The sequence below is a fragment of the Mus caroli genome, chromosome 12 (assembly GCF_900094665.2).
Source record: "Mus caroli chromosome 12, CAROLI_EIJ_v1.1, whole genome shotgun sequence".
Classification (NCBI taxonomy): Eukaryota; Metazoa; Chordata; class Mammalia; order Rodentia; family Muridae; genus Mus; species Mus caroli.
In genome coordinates, this window is record NC_034581.1 from 111,654,590 (window position 1) to 111,672,699 (window position 18,110).

The window sequence follows — 18,110 nt, forward strand, 5'->3', positions numbered from 1 at the left end:
AAAGTACCCAAGGATCTAAAGGGATCTGCAACCCTACAGGTGGAACAACAAAATGAACTAACCAGTACCCCCCAGAGCTCATGTCTCTAGCTGCATATGTATCAGATGATGGCCTAGTCGGCCACCATTGGAAAGAGAGGCCCATTGGTCCTGCAAACTTTATATGCCTTAGTACAGGGGAACGCCAGGGCCAAGAAGTGGGAGTGGGTGGGTAGGGGACTTGGGGGGAGGATATGGGGGACTTTTGGGATAGCATTGGAAATGCAAATGAAGAAAATACCTAATTAAAAAAATTCTTAAGAGACAAAACACAGAATGTTGTCAGACAAGAACGTGATAACTGGAAAAGTCCTTCAGAGATAAAACCAGGATAAAAGCTTTCCCATAGAAGCAAAGGCTCAAGAGAGTGCTTGAAACTGAAAACTCATGCTAATAACAACAACATCAACAACAACAACAACACCCTGTGAGTGTAAAATTCATTGGTAAAAAGGACAGGTCATTGAAATAGAAACTAAAGGGAGGCACAGGGAAACTAACAAAAGTTATGAACCAAATGGATTTAACAGATATCTACAGAACATTTCACCCCAAAACAAGAGACTATAATTCTTCTCAGCATCTCGTGGAACTTTCTCCAAAATTGACCATATAATTGGACACAAAACAAGCCTCAACAGATAAAAGAAGATTGAAACAATCCCATACACTCTATCTGATCACCAGGGACTAAGGGTAGACTTAACAACAAAAACAACAGAAAGTCCACATACCAATAGAAACTGAACAACCCTCTGTTCAGTGATAACTTGGTCAGGGAAATAAAAAAAAAAAAAACCAAAGACTTTTTAGAATTCAATGAAAATGAAAACACATCATACCCAAAGTTGTGGGACACAATGGAAGCAGTGTTAAAAGGAAAATTCAGCACTAAGTGCCTTTATAAAGAAATTGGAGAAATTCCATACAAGCAACTTAATAGCACACCTGAAAATTCTAGAATGGAAAGAAGCAAATATATCCAAGAGGAGTAGACAGCAGGAAATAATCAAGCTCAGGGCTGAAATCAACCAAATAGAAACAAAGTGAATGATACAAAGCAACAAAACTGAGAGCTGGTTCTTTGAGAAAAATCAACAAGATAGATAAACTCTTAGCCAAACTAACTAAAGGGCACCAAGACAGTATCCAAATTAGCAAAATCAGAAATAGAAAGGGAGACATAACAAGAGAAACCGGGGGAATTAAAAAACTCACCAGAACCTACTATAAAACCTTATACTCTACAAAACTGGAAAATATAGATGAAATGGATGATTTTCTATACAGATACCATGTCAAAGTTAAATCAAAATTAGGTAAACTATCTAAACAGTACTATAACCCCTAAGAAAATGGAAGTAGTCATTAAAACCCTCCTAACCACAAAGTCCAGGGCCAGATGGTTTTTGTGCAGAACTCTGCCAGACCTGCAAAGAAGAGCTAATACCAATACTCCTTAAATGATTCTACAAAATACAAACAGAAGGAACACTAACTAATTCTTTCTAGGAAGTCACAGTTACTCTGTCACCTAAACCACACAAACGCCAACAAAAAAAGAGAAATTCAGACCAATTTCCCTTATGAATATCAATGCAAAAATACTCAATAAAATTTTCACAACTGAATCCAAGAACACATTAAAAATGATCATTCAACAGAATCAAGTAGACTTCATCCCAGGATGCATCAACATAATCCACTATATAAACAAACTCAAAGAAAAATAATCACGTGATCTTCTCATTAGATGCTGAAACAGCCTTTGACAAAATACAGTACCCCTTCATGTTAAAAGTCTTGGAAAGATCAGGATTTCAAGGCACGTACCTAAATATAATAAAAGCACCATACAGCAAACCAGCAGCCAACATCAAATGAAATGGAGAGAAACTTCAATTCTTCCCTCCAAAATCAGGGACAAAACATGGCTTCCCACTCTTCACCTATTTATTCAATATAGTACTAGAAGTTTTAGCTACAGCAATTAGACAACAACAAAAGGAGGTTAAAGGAATATAAATTGGAAAGGAGGAAGTCAAGGTGTCACTATTTGTGGGAGATAGGATAGTAAATGAGTATGAGTGACCCCCAGAATTCCCCAGAGAACAACCAGATAAACAACTTGAGCAAAGTGGCAAGATATAAAATTAACTCAAACAAATCAGTAGCCTTCCTCTGTACAAATGATAAACAGGCTGAGAAAAAAAAATTAGGGAAACAACTCCCTTCACAATAACCACAGTAGTATAAAATATCTTGGTGTAACTCTTACCAAGCAAGTGAAAGATCTGTATGACAAGAACTTCAAATCCCTGAAAAAAGAAATCAAAGAAGACCTCAGAGGATGGAAAAATCTCCCATGTTCATGAATAGGTAGGATTAACATAGTGAAAATGGCCCTCTTACCAAGAGCAGTCTATAGATTCAATGCAATTCCCATCAAAATTCTAGCACAATTCTCCACAGATATGAAAAGAACAATTCTCAACTTCATATGGAAAAACAAAAAACTCAGGGTAGCCAAAACAATTCTCAACAATAAAAGAACTTCCAGGGGAATCGCCATTCCTGACCTCAGGTTGGACACAAAGCAATAGTGATTAAAAACTGCATGGCATAGGTACAGAGATAGGCAGGTCAGTCAGTGGAATAGAATTGAGGACCCAGAAGTAAACCCACATACCTATGGACACTTGATCTTTGACAAAGAAGCCCAAACTATACTGTTGTGGTTTGTATATGCTTGGCCCATGGAGTGGCATTATTTGGAGGTGTGGCCTTGTTGGAGTAGGTGTTTCATTGTGGACCTGGGCTTTAAAACCCTCATCCTAGCTGCCTGGAAGTCAGTATTCTGCCAGCAGCCTTCAGATGAAGTTGTAGAACTCTTAGCTCCTCCTGTACCATGACTTCCTAGATGCTGCCATGCTCCCAACTTTATGATAATGGACTGAACCTCTGAACCTGTAAGCTAGCTCCAATTAGATGTTGTCCTTATAACAGTTGCCTTAGTCATGCTGTATGTTCACAGCAGTAAAACCCTAACTACGACATATACAGTGGAGAAAAAGAAAGCATCTTCAATAAATGGTGCTGGTCTAACTTTCAGTCTGTATGTAGACGAATGAAAATAGATCCATATTTATCACCTTGCACAAAGCTGAAGTCCAAGTGGATGAAGGACTCTACATAAAACCAGTTACACTGAATCTAATAGAAGAGAAAGTGGGAAAGAGCATGGAACTCATTGGCACAGGGCAGGGTGGGGAGAATTTCCTGAACACCAATCGCTCAGGCTCTAAGATCAACAATTCATAAATGGGACCTCATGAAACTGAAACCTTCTATAAGGCAAAAGATACCATCAATAGAACAAATCAGCAACCTACAGATTGGGGAAAAAAATCTTAACTAACCCTACATCTGATAGAGGGCTAATATCCAAAATATATAAAGAATTCAAGAAGTTAGACTCCAAAAAACCAAATAACCCAATTAAAAATGGAATACACAGCTAAACAGAATTCACAACAGAAGAATCTCGAATGGTCAACAAGCACTTTAAAAAAATGTTCAAAGTACTTAGTCATTAGAGGCAATGCAAATCAAAACGACCCTGAGATTCCACCTCACACCAATCAGAATGGCTAAGATTTAAAAAAAAAAAAAAAAAAAAAACAGGAAAAAAAAAGCCTCATGAGACATCACATGCTGGTGAGGATGTGAAAAGAGGAACATTCCTCCATTGCTGGTAGGATTGAAAATTGGCACAACCACTCGGGAAATCAATCTGGAGGTGCCTCAGAAAATTAGAAATAGTTCTACCTGAAGACCCAGCTCTACCACTCTTAGACATGTACTCAAAAGATGCCTCACTATACCACAAGGACAAGTGTTTCACTATGTTCATAGCAGCCTTATTTGTAATAGTCACAACGTGGAAACATTCCATATGTCTCTCAAGGGAAGAATGGACACAGAAAATGTGTTTCACTTACACAATGGAATACTATTCCACTATTAAAAATGAGGACATTATGAGTTTTGCAGGCAAATGGATATAACTAGAAAATATCATCCTGAGTGAGATAACTCAGTCCCCAAAGGACATGCATGCTATGTACTCATTGATAAGTGGATATCAGCCAAAAAGTACAGAATACCTAGAATACAATTCACAGACTGTAAAAAGTGTAACAAGCAGAAAGGCCCAAGTGAGGATGCTCCAATCTCACTAAGAAGGGGAAAGAATAATCACGGGAGGCAGAGGGAAGGAGGGACCTGGGAGGCGGGGGGTGGGGGTGGGGGAGAGGAACAGGATCAGGCATGGGTAGGAGGACAGGAGAAAAGCCCAAAGGGTCAAGAGAATGAATGGAAATATGCAGTCTTGGAGGGGGATGTCCCTCTAGACAGTCCTAGAGACCTGGGTAGTGAGAGAGGTCTCAATGGGGCTGACAGCCAAAATGCCCAACACTGGGGGGAGGGAACTCGCCAAATCCACCTCCAATAGATAGACAGGGCCTCAAGTGGAGGGATGGGGTTACTAACCCACAGTCAAGATTTCTGACCCAGAATTGTTCCAGTCTAAAAGAACTGCAGAGAAAAAAATGGAGAAGAGACTGAAGGAAAGCTGGCTCAATGACTGGCCCAACTTGGGATCTATCTCATGGGGCAGAGGGCACCAAGGCCTGACACTATTACTGATGCTATGATATGCTTACAGACGGGAGTCTAGCATGGCTGTTCTCTGAGAGGCCCAACAGCAGCTGACTGAGGCAGATGAAGATGCTTATACCCAACCATTGGACTGAAGTCGGGGACCCCTATGGTTGAATTAGGGGAAGGATTGAAGGAGCTGAAGGGGAGAGTGACCCGATAGAAAGACCAGCAGCCTCAACTTACTCAGACCCCAGGGAGCTCCAAGAGACAGAGCCACCAAGCAGAAGCATAGAAAGTCAGGTCTGAGGCTCCTGGCACATATGTAGTAGAGGACTGCCTGTTCTGGCCTCAGTGGAAGAAGATGCGCTTAGTCCTTGAGAGACTTGAGGCCCCAGGAAAGGGGAAGACCTGGTGTGGGGAAGTACCTTCTTGGAGGCAAGAGAGATGAGGAATGGGAGAAGGAACTGTGGGAGAGGGGCCTGGGAGGGGAGGCAACAATTGGAATGTAAATAAATAATTTAAATAAAAATTATATAACCAGTTTAATATTCTAATCATATGATGGCAGAGTGTTATAGCTCATATATTTAATTTGAAGATTAAAAGACAAAAATATTAAAATGACAGCTGCAGTAATTTATTAAAGACATACAAGATGAGTTGTGAGATCAAAAATATTGAATGTATGGGAAGAAATAATAATATTTTTTTATTTGATCAACCTTGTGTTATTAGTACCATAAAACAACCTGTTATATATGTCTTTTGAGCTGCATGATAACCAAAAAGCAAACGCTGGTAGTATTTTATTTCTGGCATAAAGCAGATGTAAAGTACCTAACCATTAGTGACAGCAGCAGCAGAAGGAAAAAGAAACAAATAAAAAATGAATAATGGCAGTTGTGAATCTTGACTTAACAACCTGTAACATGGATCAAGTTCTCCAGTCAAAGGCATAGAACAGCTCCATGAGTTACAAGAAGCAGGGCACCTAAATATACAGAGTAGAGGATGATAGGTTTAAACAGACCACAATACCGTGAGAAGACCTCAGGGCTCCATTTCAGGGATGGAAAGATCAATCAGAAAACCACGAAGGACATATTGGGTAAAAGCTTCACTTTAGTCCAGATGAACCAGAAAGACAGCCAGCACTTCTCATCCAGTAGCAGAGTAGATTGGATATGTGCACAGAGAGATGCTAGGCTACAGAACATCTCAATAAACCCAGTAGCCTGAATCATATAAAATATCTTTTCTGGCCACAATATTACAAAACTATAAATCAGTAATCAGCAGAAATTTAGACAACCCAAATATCTGTGGAGGCCAAACAACACCATCAAGGGTCAAAAAAGTTTAAAAAACGAGCCAGAGGAATGTCACAACTCAAATGAAAGAGGAAACAATACATACTAGGACACAAAGCAACAAAAGCAAAGAATTCTCATAGTGATGAAAATTCTAATAAAGAAAATGTCCAAAGAAAAAAGCATTAGAATTATATGTTGGCAGGAGAGAAAAACAGACTAATCCCAAAGTGAATGTTAGGAAGCCATGAAAGTCAGAACAGAAATGAACGAGGAAAACACAGGAGAGGTAAACAGAGATGGCATAAAAACATAAACAAAATGGACAAGACTTTAGCTACACCAACAATTAAAAACAAAACCAAAAAACCCTCAAATCAGAAATGAAAACATTAAAATTGGCATCGCAAAAATATGAGGAGTCGTAAAGACTGCTGTACCTAAGTAAAACCAACGTGTCTAAAAATGCCTCAAAGAAACATACGCCATAGATACAGGCGACTGAGACTCATACGTGAAGAAATAGAAAATCTGAGTAGATCAATAACAAGGAAATTGAATTAGTAATGAAAATTCTCCCATCAGAGAAAAACTCAGAATTGGGTACGTTTGTGGCTGAATTCTATCAGACACTTCAAAAACTGATACCAGTTATTCTCAAGCTTCCCAATACAATGAAATGAAACAAAACAAACAAAAAGCAAACCCACAAAAGGAAGAGAATTTTTCTAAATGCATTCTGTGAGAACATTGTCGCAAGAACTTTGCACAATAGAGGTTAGTTACTATCCAGTGACTCTGGATAGATTACCCTAGATTGTGACTAAGTGGGATTGATCACAGAGATGCCATGCTGGGTCAACAGATGCAAATGGACACAGCATTTGTAGGAAGAATAAAAACCCAGCAGTCATCTCAACAGATGCAGAAAAGAACCTGATAAAATGTAGCATCCTTTCTTGCTTGGGGAAAAATGCTCAGCAAATTTCATATGGAAGGACATAGCTCACAGAATGAAGGGAGTATATGATTGGATCTCACAGTGGGATCCTGTCCTCTTAAAGCAGAGGTCCTGTGCAGGTATGAGACTGCTGAAGTCACACACACACACACACACACACACACACACACACACACACACACACACACACACACGCATGCACAGATGCATGCACCCATACAGACACGTGAACACACAGATGGTAGAAGCAAGAATCAAGTTGCCCAATACTGATATTAAATAGAGAGCTCCAGGTTATCCAGTGGTCTGGCCAGGCAGGAGCAGGCCTGAATCCTGGAGGTAGCCCTGCTATCAGAGTGGTGGGCTCTGGATAATAGAGAAGTAGATGTTGTTACCCCTGTCCCATGCCAGGGTTGAGTAGGTGTCAGGGGATGGAGGTGGACTAGTTCTCTATTTTCTTCAAGATAATGACTGGGGATCATTTGCCAGCTTCTCTTGCCATCTTTCTTTAGAAAGGGGAGTGGGTGGGGGGACCGTGTGGGGGACTTTTGGGATAGCATTGGAAATGTAAATGAAATAAATACCCAATAAAATAATAAAAAAGAAAAAAGATACTATAGAAGAAATGAATACAATGATCAAAATAAATCCTCAGTCTAAAAATAAAAAAAAAAAAAAAAGAAAGTGACTCTTGGATTCTCAATTTTCTGGTTCACCCCAATTCTTCCCTTTCTGACATGGGTTACTACCTCACCAAGTCTTTTGTGGATGCATGGTATCTGTAGTGTTTCCCTGTACATTTCCCATACAGTGGTAGGATAAATTCACCAGCATATCCCAGGGCCAGGGCAAGGTACAAATGCTATTTCCATCTGAAAGCGAACAAGCACAGATGAAAAAAAAAAAAAAAAAAAACAACAAAGTCCCCAAAGAATTGAGAGAACTCGTGAGGAGAGTCGTAGCTGTTCTCTTTATTCTTCCTGCGGATTCCTGATTCAGTCTAGCCTATGCTGAAAAGACTGGTGATAATAACAGTCCTAGATGCCTGCCTGGCATAGTGGCAGAGTGCACATAGGTGTGTATTTAAGCACTCTTTTTTTAGAAGCCCATATTAGTTGTGTTTGTGCATCCACAGACCTAATCTATCACTGGGGATAATGTCAGTAGAGACTCAGGATGAACGTCCTATAGCTGTGTGTGTTGGGGGTGTGTAGGAGTAAACAGAGCAGGGTCATGTCAGTGAAAATGCTTGAGGGTTTCCAGAGACCAGGCAGAGATGAAGCAGTGCTTCTCTATGCATGTACAGTCTACTAAGGACAAGAAAATGGATGCTCTAACGGATACCATTGGCTGTGGTTCTGCTTGACTCCAGCCTTCTCGCCTCATATTGGTCAGGAATGTCAAGTTACCACTGACTGTCCTAGTTTTCTTATTTGTGAAATGAAGGACATGCCAGCAGCACTTACCTTGCCTGGTCCTGGAGAGCTGAGCTACTTAATACCTGAAGAATATGCCACACACCTGACTGGTTGCTAGTAATCTGTGTTTGTTTGCTCTTGACTGTTAGTCTTTAGTATTCTCTTGAAATGTAAAAGGTACCTGTATGGGTCATTGATTGCACACACAGGGAATATTTATTGTATATATACATAGATGTACAGGCACAGAGACTTGCTAGTAAGTGTCCTTGAGGAAACTAAGTGTCAACCACAGTGGAAATAAAATGACATTAAAATATTTTTTTCGAAGCACCTATTTAAGGCATGTCTTCATCCTGTTATTGACAGACATGTGATCTGACTTCAGTTTCTTTAAATATAAAAAATTTAAATAGCCAGAACAACCATTTTCAGGGGAAAAATGTTAAAATTATAGGTGGTTCCCTGCTTACTGCTTTCAGACACCATTTCACTGGACTTCCTGTGTTCCTTTGGGATACCCAGGAACATGGATGGATGACCCAAGAAGCAGTGACCCTCAGTGTCTGACTTTGTTCCTTCTGGTATCATATGAACAGTGTCAGAGAGACTAGTGTCTTGAGAGAGGCTGAGAACTCTGTGGCAGAGGGACCATGTGAGCCACACACAGACCTGTCTCAGGGACCAGTGTCCCCCTTGCTGGTTCTGGTAATCAGTCTGATGCAGGTTCATATCTTAATAGGAGTTAGTTTTCTTTCCATAGCAGTGCCTGACTGAAGTACTGCCTTTCTTTCTCATGTTTATGGTGTGACATGCCCCATTACTGGTTTTCACTGGCATGGCCAATGTGTCTTCCACAAATCTGGATCTGTTCTCTCTCTGTCCCTCAGCAAGGGACAGGCAGAGAGTAGTCTTGGACCAGCTGCTGGTGGCCCTTGAGCTTTGCTACCTTTCTCAGTGCTCAGAATGTCTCAGACAGCTGTCACTCCACCTTGGGAACAGACCTCATGCTGCCCACAGAATTCCCATGTGGATGGGCTCCGGGAGGAGCGCTGGCTGATGCTCAAATCCATTCTTGTGGCAGCCAACCCGGGGCTCACTGGGAACTTCTACTTCATATTCTTAAGGACATGGCTTCATCTCAGATTTGAGACAAAGCCTTTCACTTTTAGTAAGGCACTCTCTCAAGATGACAGGAAAAGATTGACAGCTAGTTGGCAGTGTGAGGTTATTATCTTGGGTGTGAATTGGTTTGAAATTGAAGAAACGGGATCTGAAGGCTTTGGACAGGTACCTCCTGTCTTCTGCCCTACTGCTTTAAAAATGAAGTAAGGAAGAAGAAGGGGGGTGGATTGAAGGAGGAGTGGACCCCTACAGAGAATAAGGGGCCATCACTGACAGGGCAGACTGTCATTGAGACCCCCAGCTCAATTCCATGTGATAGAAGGCTTCTTAGGGGTCCTGAGGTCTCATTAGCTGGAGGAGGGGCAAGAATCCCTTTCCAGATGCAATGTCCAACCTCTGGCAGATACCCAGATTTCTTAGAAGGCAAGTTCGTTTGAGATTCACCAATTCTTGGAGTTCTGCGGGGGTAAATGGCTTTCACCTTCCTTTAAATGTAAGTCCTGCTGGTTTTAGAAAAAAAAAAAAAGTCTTGAGGGTCCAGAGACCTGAAAGGCTTATTCCACTTTTATCTCTAACTGTTCAGAAGCCTTTGTGGAAGAGCTTCCTTGCCAGAAGACAGAAAGGATTTTAGCTTTTTTCGACTTTGTTCCAAATGACAAGGGATGGTCTGGCGGCAGTGATCTGGACTGGGCCAAGACAGAGCACAGAGCCTGTAGGCCAAAGTCAGTGGAAGTTGAGGTGAAGGTCTGCATTCCCTTGAACACTAACCCAGCCTGAGCATATTGCTGCAAAGCAGAGAGTGTATGGCGGTGTCTTACTCATTATGATTTCCACACAAGAGGTGCTGCTCAGCCTCGTAGTTTCTGGTAGCAGGTTTCCCAGCCAAAGACTGTTAAGCACACAGCCTGATACTCTTCCTATTTATTCAGGATAGTGTTTGCCACTGGGCTTAGGGATCAGGTGCTTCTAAGCCACATGTGCAAATTGAAGTAATAGGGACAGCAGCTTTGAGTCTGGGTGATGCTGGTCACCAATTCCACACAATTATGACTGAGGTGCTACACAATTAAAGGGGCCTGGCCTGCTTGTTTGATGTGTACTTGGGGCAGGTTGGGACTGGGTACCAGCTGATCCCAGCTTCTGCCTTCTCCTTCCACTTGTATTTCTGCTTCAGTCCTGAGTAGTGTGTGTGTGTGTCTGAGTGTGTATTAATATATGTGTGTGGAGGTCAGGGGTTGATATCAGGAGGCTTCCTCAGTCTCTCTCCATCTTTTTTCTTTTTTGAGATAGACTCTGTGACTCGTCTGTGTTAATTACTTTTCTGTTGCTCTGAGAAAATACCCTAACCCAAAGTACCTTGTAAAAGGAGTTTACTTAGTGTTAAGGTTCCAGAGGGAGAATACATAGCGGATGGAGAAGTATGACAGCTGGAGGATGGAGCAGAAAGCAGAGAAAGCAAACATTTCCAGCTTCCAGCAGAGAAAGAACTGGAAGTGAGGCTAGACTATGAACTCTCCAAGCCCTGCCTCAGCCAGGTAGCTCCTCCAGCAAGGCCATACCATATCCTAAAGAGCACCCCCTCCAATTGGAGACCAAACCTTCACATACCCAAGTTTAGAGGGAACATTTTTTCATTTTGGCCACTATATCATCTGTTTGACTAGACTAGCAAGCCAGCAAGCCCAGGGGTCCACCTGTGTCACACTGGCATCCGTGTGACAGGAAAGAATGGACCTGTGAGCCTACCCATCCTCGTGGACCTTGGTGAGTGGTGATGGTTGTAACTAATGTTAGGGGGTTAAATGTCTGTACCCACTCAGGTCAGAAAGGGTAGAGTTCATGTTTACTGATTATAGTTTCCAACACTTGGCCTTGAAAGTAATGACTAATCATGTCTGGCACGAGGCATGCAGATGTGCACACTGATGCCTGTGAGAGAGAACAAGGCATTGTGTAGCAGAGTCCAGACGGGGCTACTTTGATTGTCACTTCTTCCTGGGTTCACTATGCAGGTCAGCTGGTCATGGTTAGATGGAGACATTGCCTCATTCTGGAGAACCTGACACCCACCTAGCCACCCCTAGCACTGCTAGAGTCCCTTCCTAAATGTGGGCGCATAGGCTCCTATTGGTTACTCCGTTATCTCCTTGCTGAGGATTAAAGAGTTACACATCAGACTTATTCTTTCCCCCCACAGTATCAGAGTCAAAAGGCTGACAAAAGCATCAAAGCATCAAAGATGGGTGGTTTTTTTTTTTTTTGGACCAGGATGCAGCATTAAGCCAGGGCAGGAGGCAAAAATATTGGCTGTCAGAGGATTCTCCCCCTTGTAATGATTTAAGGACATGTTTACCAAGAATGTCCATCAAAGACATCCCAATTTATCAGCAGATCCCTCTGAAGACACTGGGAACACCTCCCAGCAGATGTGACTCCTACACTCTGTAAGCTCATACTTAACTACAGGGGCCCCTTTATCAATAGGGCCGTCAGCAGTAAGGCTTATGGGCTGGATAGGGATACGGATGGTAGCCAGGCAAAAGAAGATTTACTGAGGGCCCTCTAGGGGTGAAGCCATCCTTGGAGGAGAGAGAGATTTTCTAGGTAAACAAGGAAGGAAATTGGGAAACATGGAGGGAGAAGATAGTTGGGGGTAGATGAGAGAGGTAGGGTTAAGGCATGCTGGACCAGGGAGTTGGAGGGAGGCGGGAATAGTAGAAGACAATAAAGAAAGTGGGATGGTGGAATAGGTGGTTAGAAGGGAGCTGTTGGTAGGAACACAGGTGGAGCTGGCTGTGGCCCAGCCTCACAGGAAGTCTGAATGATGAAGCTGTAGGCCATAATGTCAGGAATCTAGACTACATAATTTTGAGATGTGGACAAGAAAGGAGAAGATATCTGAAGAGCCTGCTGTGTGATTGACAACTGGCTATTAGGATGCCTACTCTCAAACCCTGATTTGCTGATTGTCAGTTGGGGCTGCCACATCTTGACCACGGATTGGCTTTGGGTCCCAGGAAAGGTGAATCATGACTGTAGTTTGGGACTGCCACACAAGGAGGTGCTGGATGGGGTCCAGGACCTGAAAAGCAAGACCTATATAATACAGCACCTTGCCTCTCACCAAAGAACAGAAATGACTGACAATTACACACAATTAGCAATTTTAAATTATTAATGGTGGTAAAAGAATGTGTCTATTCAACAAGTAATTTGTCGTAATTTTTAGTAATTGAAAGTAATTTCTCACGATTAAATCCCAATTTAGTGTATTTTCTGAACGATGTCTTTATTCAAGAGGAGATTCTGAGCTTTATTGGTAGCTGCTTTTCTCTGGGCACTTTGGTAGGTCTAATTTCTGGAGACATCATTTGGGGAAAGCGACAGGGAAACAAAGAAGGGGCCTTCTGGCATGGGGAAATAGATTTAGGGGGGGGGCATAAAGAATGGTTCTCTCCTGTCACATCTACCGCTCAGCAGCGAGTTCATTCCTGCCTCGAGCTGCACTCTGTTAAGAATCTGAGGCAGCTGGCTGTGGAGCCAGCGTCCAGAGAATGCCCATTTAGCAGGCTGGGTGCTGTCCTCAGAGGGCACAGGTCCTCACCATGGTGTTACAAATGGGGTGGGTCTGCGACTCTCATTCTTCACACAACTGTGATCCTGCTGAGGAACACTGTTCCCTAAGCCCCCAGGCATGTGGAATCTGAGGGTTAATCTCAATGAAGCAGAGTAGGAGGGTGGCTATTGGGCTCAGAGATGCTGGCCCAAGGATGTATGGTGACTAGGGAAAGGTGCAAAGAGATGCGTCAGACAAAGACCAGAAGTGATACCATGCAGGGATGAGGAAAACCAGGAGTGTGGCAGCTAATGGTCCATGGCTCTTCTGTATGTGCTCCTTGACTGCTTGGCTCTACGAATCCTGACTTGCAGGAATCTAGGGTTCAGCCATTCCAGGCAAAGGGCTGTACCAAGGGACCCACAGAGGTCTTCCCTACTCAGAGCCACTCTGTGTAGCTTGTGGTGAATGGTAAGTGCAGCTGGTCCTCTTTGTGCCAGGAAGGGAAGTTTACTCCTAGTGAGGGCTGCTCTCTCTATCAGCAAGTGAATATTCTAAGTAAATTCTTCAGAAAAGACATGATGTGGGTTTATCTGGGGATATGCCTGTTTCCCTAGGAAATTAGTAATTTACTGAAGCTGTCCTTTGCCTAGCCCTGCACAGACTAGGCAAAGGACATTGCTGGGGTGTCAGTGAGTATGAGTGTTCTCTCCTTCATGTCCCCCTATACCCAAAGAACCAATGGCAGAGAGCCCCAGTCATGTAGTTCAGGCTCTCTGGCAGCAAAAGACAAGCTTGGGTGCATATTGGCTGTAGTTCATTCCCCAAAGCCAGTTTTATTAAGCAGCCCTGTTTAGTGAATTGCATAGGTCTGCCCCCGAGCCCAGGATGCTGGTGGGACCACCTCCTGTTTGGTTCCTTTGTGTAGGCAGCTGGGGCTCCAGTGTGTGGCAAGCCTTGACCTTTTCAGCTTGCTTTGATTTGGGCCCCTGAGTGGAAACAGTGATTGTAGCTGCCAACACGTCATCAGGCAAATGGTTAAGAGAAGGAAGGGGGAAAGGACAGCCAGTCCTCTTTGTACACACTTAACCAGAGCAAAGGCAATGTTTGAGGACAAAGGGTCAATCTGTGCTGTAGGCACAAGGAAGAAGCAAAGAGTGAGCAGGCAGTAGGACTTCCCCGACAGCTCGCAGAAGCAAAGAGCGAGCAGGCAGTAGGACCTCTCCGAGAGCTTGCAGGGGCACCTGTCCACTCTGTGAGTGGTGGGACAGTGGCACCTTTCCTTCATTCAGGTGTGGCACTGACTGATGCTGTCCCTTGCCCAGCCCTGCACAGGCATGCAGGTGACGTTACCAGAGAACTGGAGGATCCACCTTCCCAAAGAATGAGGCAGAAACTACAGGAGAAGACAAGAGAGCTTTGAAGGGGACAAGAGACAAACCTTGAAGGGTCCAGCACAGAGCACAAGACCTGGTTTTTCTCGGTTCTGTCTTTTCAGGCTTTTATTGAGATGACTGTGAAAATTGCTTTCTTTTTTTCCAGATAACATGAACTTTGGGAACAACAACAACAACAACAAAAAATCACTCCACCTTCTCATGCCAACTAAGAATTCTGTTACTGTTTGCTTTTAACTTTAGAACGTTCAAACACTGTTCTCTGTGGCTCCAAACTTGAGTATTTGTGGCTGTCACTGAGGTTCTGTTTCTTTCTCTATGGTCACCAGTGGGAAGTTATTGGCCAAATACCTGACAAGAAGAAATTAATGGTGGGAGGGTTTACTTTAGCCCAGTTTGAGCCCACACAACACTCAGGAGGAGGTACACTAAGACTTTGTGATGCCAATGTGTATTGGCTCTCTTATGATGCTTGCCTTATGCCTGACATGGGGAAGATGTAATTTAAGAAGTAAGGGAATGGTGGAGTTCGTGCTGCTCTTGCAGAAGACCACAGTCAGTTCCCGTCACCTACCTATGTCTTCAGATCCAGGGAATCAGAACCTTCTTCTGGCCAAGGTGTGCACTCAAATGCAGGTGCACCAAATTTGTGCACAAATAAATAATAAAAGAAACTTAAAAAAAAAAAAACAAGGCAGTAGAAGAAAATTTCAGTCTTGTATAAAAAATAAAAAAAAAGAAGAGGAAGCAGATATCAAAACAGACGTACCACTATGGCACAGGGTGTGGCGTTTGCTACATCAACCTGAAGACTGACAGTGCCTGCAGACACGGTAATGAGGGCTGAGTGGAGGGTATCTACAGTGCTGTGTGGGGACAATACATCAGGAATAGTCCTCCAGAATCAAGGAAGCCTCAGTTCCCTAGAAAACAGGACTGTATGGAAGCAGACACCCACACATCACAGCTTGAATCATCTCTATGGGTTCTTTGTTGAAAAGCAGGAGTATGGAAGCTCTCCTTATTCATCTACTTTACCCTGGTCTGGGATCATGATCCTTTCTGGTATTTGGAATTTGGTAGAATAGAGCTGTAGGTGTGGTCAGATACTTAAAAATCCACACGCCAGGGTATCATGATTGATGTTACCTATTTGGCGCTTATTCTATTTTCTGCTTAAGATTATTATTATTATTAGTAGTAGTAGTAGTGTGGCACTGTGCAAGTGTGGATATACCACACTGTGCCTGTGGGAGGTCATTGTATAATCAGTTCTCTTATTCCTTCTTTATATGAGCTCTTGGGATTAAACTCAGGTCTTAGGGCTTATGCCCCAAGTACTTTTTATCTGTTGCACCATCTTGCTGGCCTGTCTTCATTTTTCCTGATCCCATTGACCTGATGCTTGGCCCCCCTCCCTGACTTGTCCATAAGGGCCTCCTTGTGGGTTGTGACCACCCATCTCACTTTACAGATTAAGTGGTCACAGTGGACACCATGATTCATTCTTGGGGACTCACCACCCTACAGTAGCCCTTTTCAACTTTCCCTCGCCCAGTGTTCAGTTTCTGTTTATAGAGTTGGGTGAGGCTGAATCTCAGACCCAGAACCTGGTTATAAGAGGAGCAGCATGCTATGAAACATCCCATATATGGGACCTCTGTGACATACGGTGGTCCCTGGAAAGATGGGTTGGTATGAGACACACAGCAGCCTCTTCTGGGCATGGCTATTTAGTATCTTCGTGAGCCATGCCTCAAAGCAAAACTGCAGATTTAAGATTTGTGCTACCTCTGACACAAACCACATACAGAATCCACAAAAAGTGAGACTGTGATTAAGACCTCAATGCTTACAGTCTAGCTCACAATCTTTACCCTGATGTCAGGGAGCATGCAGGCATTGTCACAAATCATGATCAGAGTGAGAAACTGCCACTCCGTCCAGCTGGGCACACTCCTCCTTACATTCAGGTTTCAGATCATCTCTGAGAACCACAGCCTTCTGCCTCAATGCCCTTTATTCTAGATGCCTCCCTTTTCCTCAGCATCCTCTGTAATGTACTGTGGTAACTGGCGATGCCCTTCCAATCCCTTCCCCTGTTAGGGGCAAAGGTGGTTCTCTAACTGTGCAAATGAGGGGTGAGCTACCACCATCTCCATGCTCTAACGCCAGTCAGGATGTGGCCAGGTAAAAACAGAGCCACTCCCTGCATGCTACGGAGATCTGGTCTGTGAACCCAGAAGCAGGTCTCAGTAGGCACCTGCCATGCTGCATTCTGAGCACAGCCTACACGACTCTGAGAATGATCTGTTGTTAAGGGCACAGTGTCTTATTATGTAGCAGTCTCTCAGACTTGAACCTGTCAAGAGAGTTTACGTTGAAGTCTGGCATGCTCAGGCTGAAAATGGCAGGCCTCGGAGATGTCTGCCCACTCCTCCTCTCATCCAGTTGCCTCTAGCATTGAGAAGGATCTCAGCTCGAGTCCCAGTTGTCGTTTGGAGCTGACTGGATTTTTCATCATTGATGGTACCGCTGCTGCCAGTCTGGCTTCATCTGTGTGCATTTATTTATTGTCAGATGGCTGTTACTATGCCCAGCATGTAGAGGCTCACTTAGCCCAATAGCTAGCTGGGACCTACCCAGTATCTCAGAGCTGCTGTGCCATCAAGACCCCAGAAACAAGGAGCCACATGCTTAAGTAAATCTCATTCTGTTGCTTCTTCCAACTGGTGCTCTGCAGCAGCACGCTGTCGCTGTCATATTTTGATTCTCCTCTGCAACCAGCAATGGTCCTGAAGTTGGTACTAGCTGGATATGGGGATAGAAAGAGGCTAGTGGGTCCAGGGGTCACAACCCACAAAAAGGGGTCCTGCACTGCTTTCATAGTCACAGCTCATGCACTTCTCTATGAGGAACTGACCAGCATGAAAGCCGCTAGCATTTTCCTTGTACCTGTCTCTGCACTCTCCAAATTCCCCTCTGGCTAGCTGAAGACTTGCCCTGGCTGCAGGTTTCCCACCAGCCTCTCCTTACAGGATTATCCAGCCCCAAGGGTTGCTGCCACCAGACATCTTCTCTTGACATGGTTTCTGGCTGAACAGTTTCTGCATTTGGACTCCTAATTATCCCAGCCCTGCTCCAGCTTTTCTCATGATCTAGCCCTCCCTGCAGGAAAGCTCTGACAGAATTACATCATAGGGCAGGTGGGGCAGCTGGGAGGAGGTCTTTGTGTTCTCTCTTCTTCTTTATATCTCTTTTACTTGCTCTCTTTCCCCCATCTGTCTGTCTGTCTGTCTGCCTCTATCTGTCCATCCATTCTATCTATCTATCTATCTATCTATCTATCTATCTATCTATCTATCTATCTATCTAATCATTTCCCCCACTGTGTCTCTGTTTTCATTTCATGTCTCATCTCTCATTGTGTCTCTGTCTTTCTGTCTCTAGCTTTCCAGGCTCACACAAGACAGGGTTTGCTCAAAGACATCTCCTACACTTTGACTTTGTTTCTTTAGCCTTAACTCCTTGCCTTGACACCTTTAATTGCCACTGTGCTCCCAGCTCCCATATCTGAGGCCATCCTTTCTGCCCTACCCAAGTCATAGAATGGCTCCTGCCCTACACAGGTCTCTGAGCATT

General features: G+C 43.5%; 1 protein-coding gene across 1 annotated transcript in view; it reads left to right on the forward strand.

Moving 5' to 3' along the window:
• Ptprn2 (protein tyrosine phosphatase receptor type N2) overlaps positions 1–18,110 on the forward strand; it is a 748,763-nt gene that overhangs the window by 246,926 nt on the left and 483,727 nt on the right. The gene's annotated exons all lie outside the window — the stretch shown is intronic.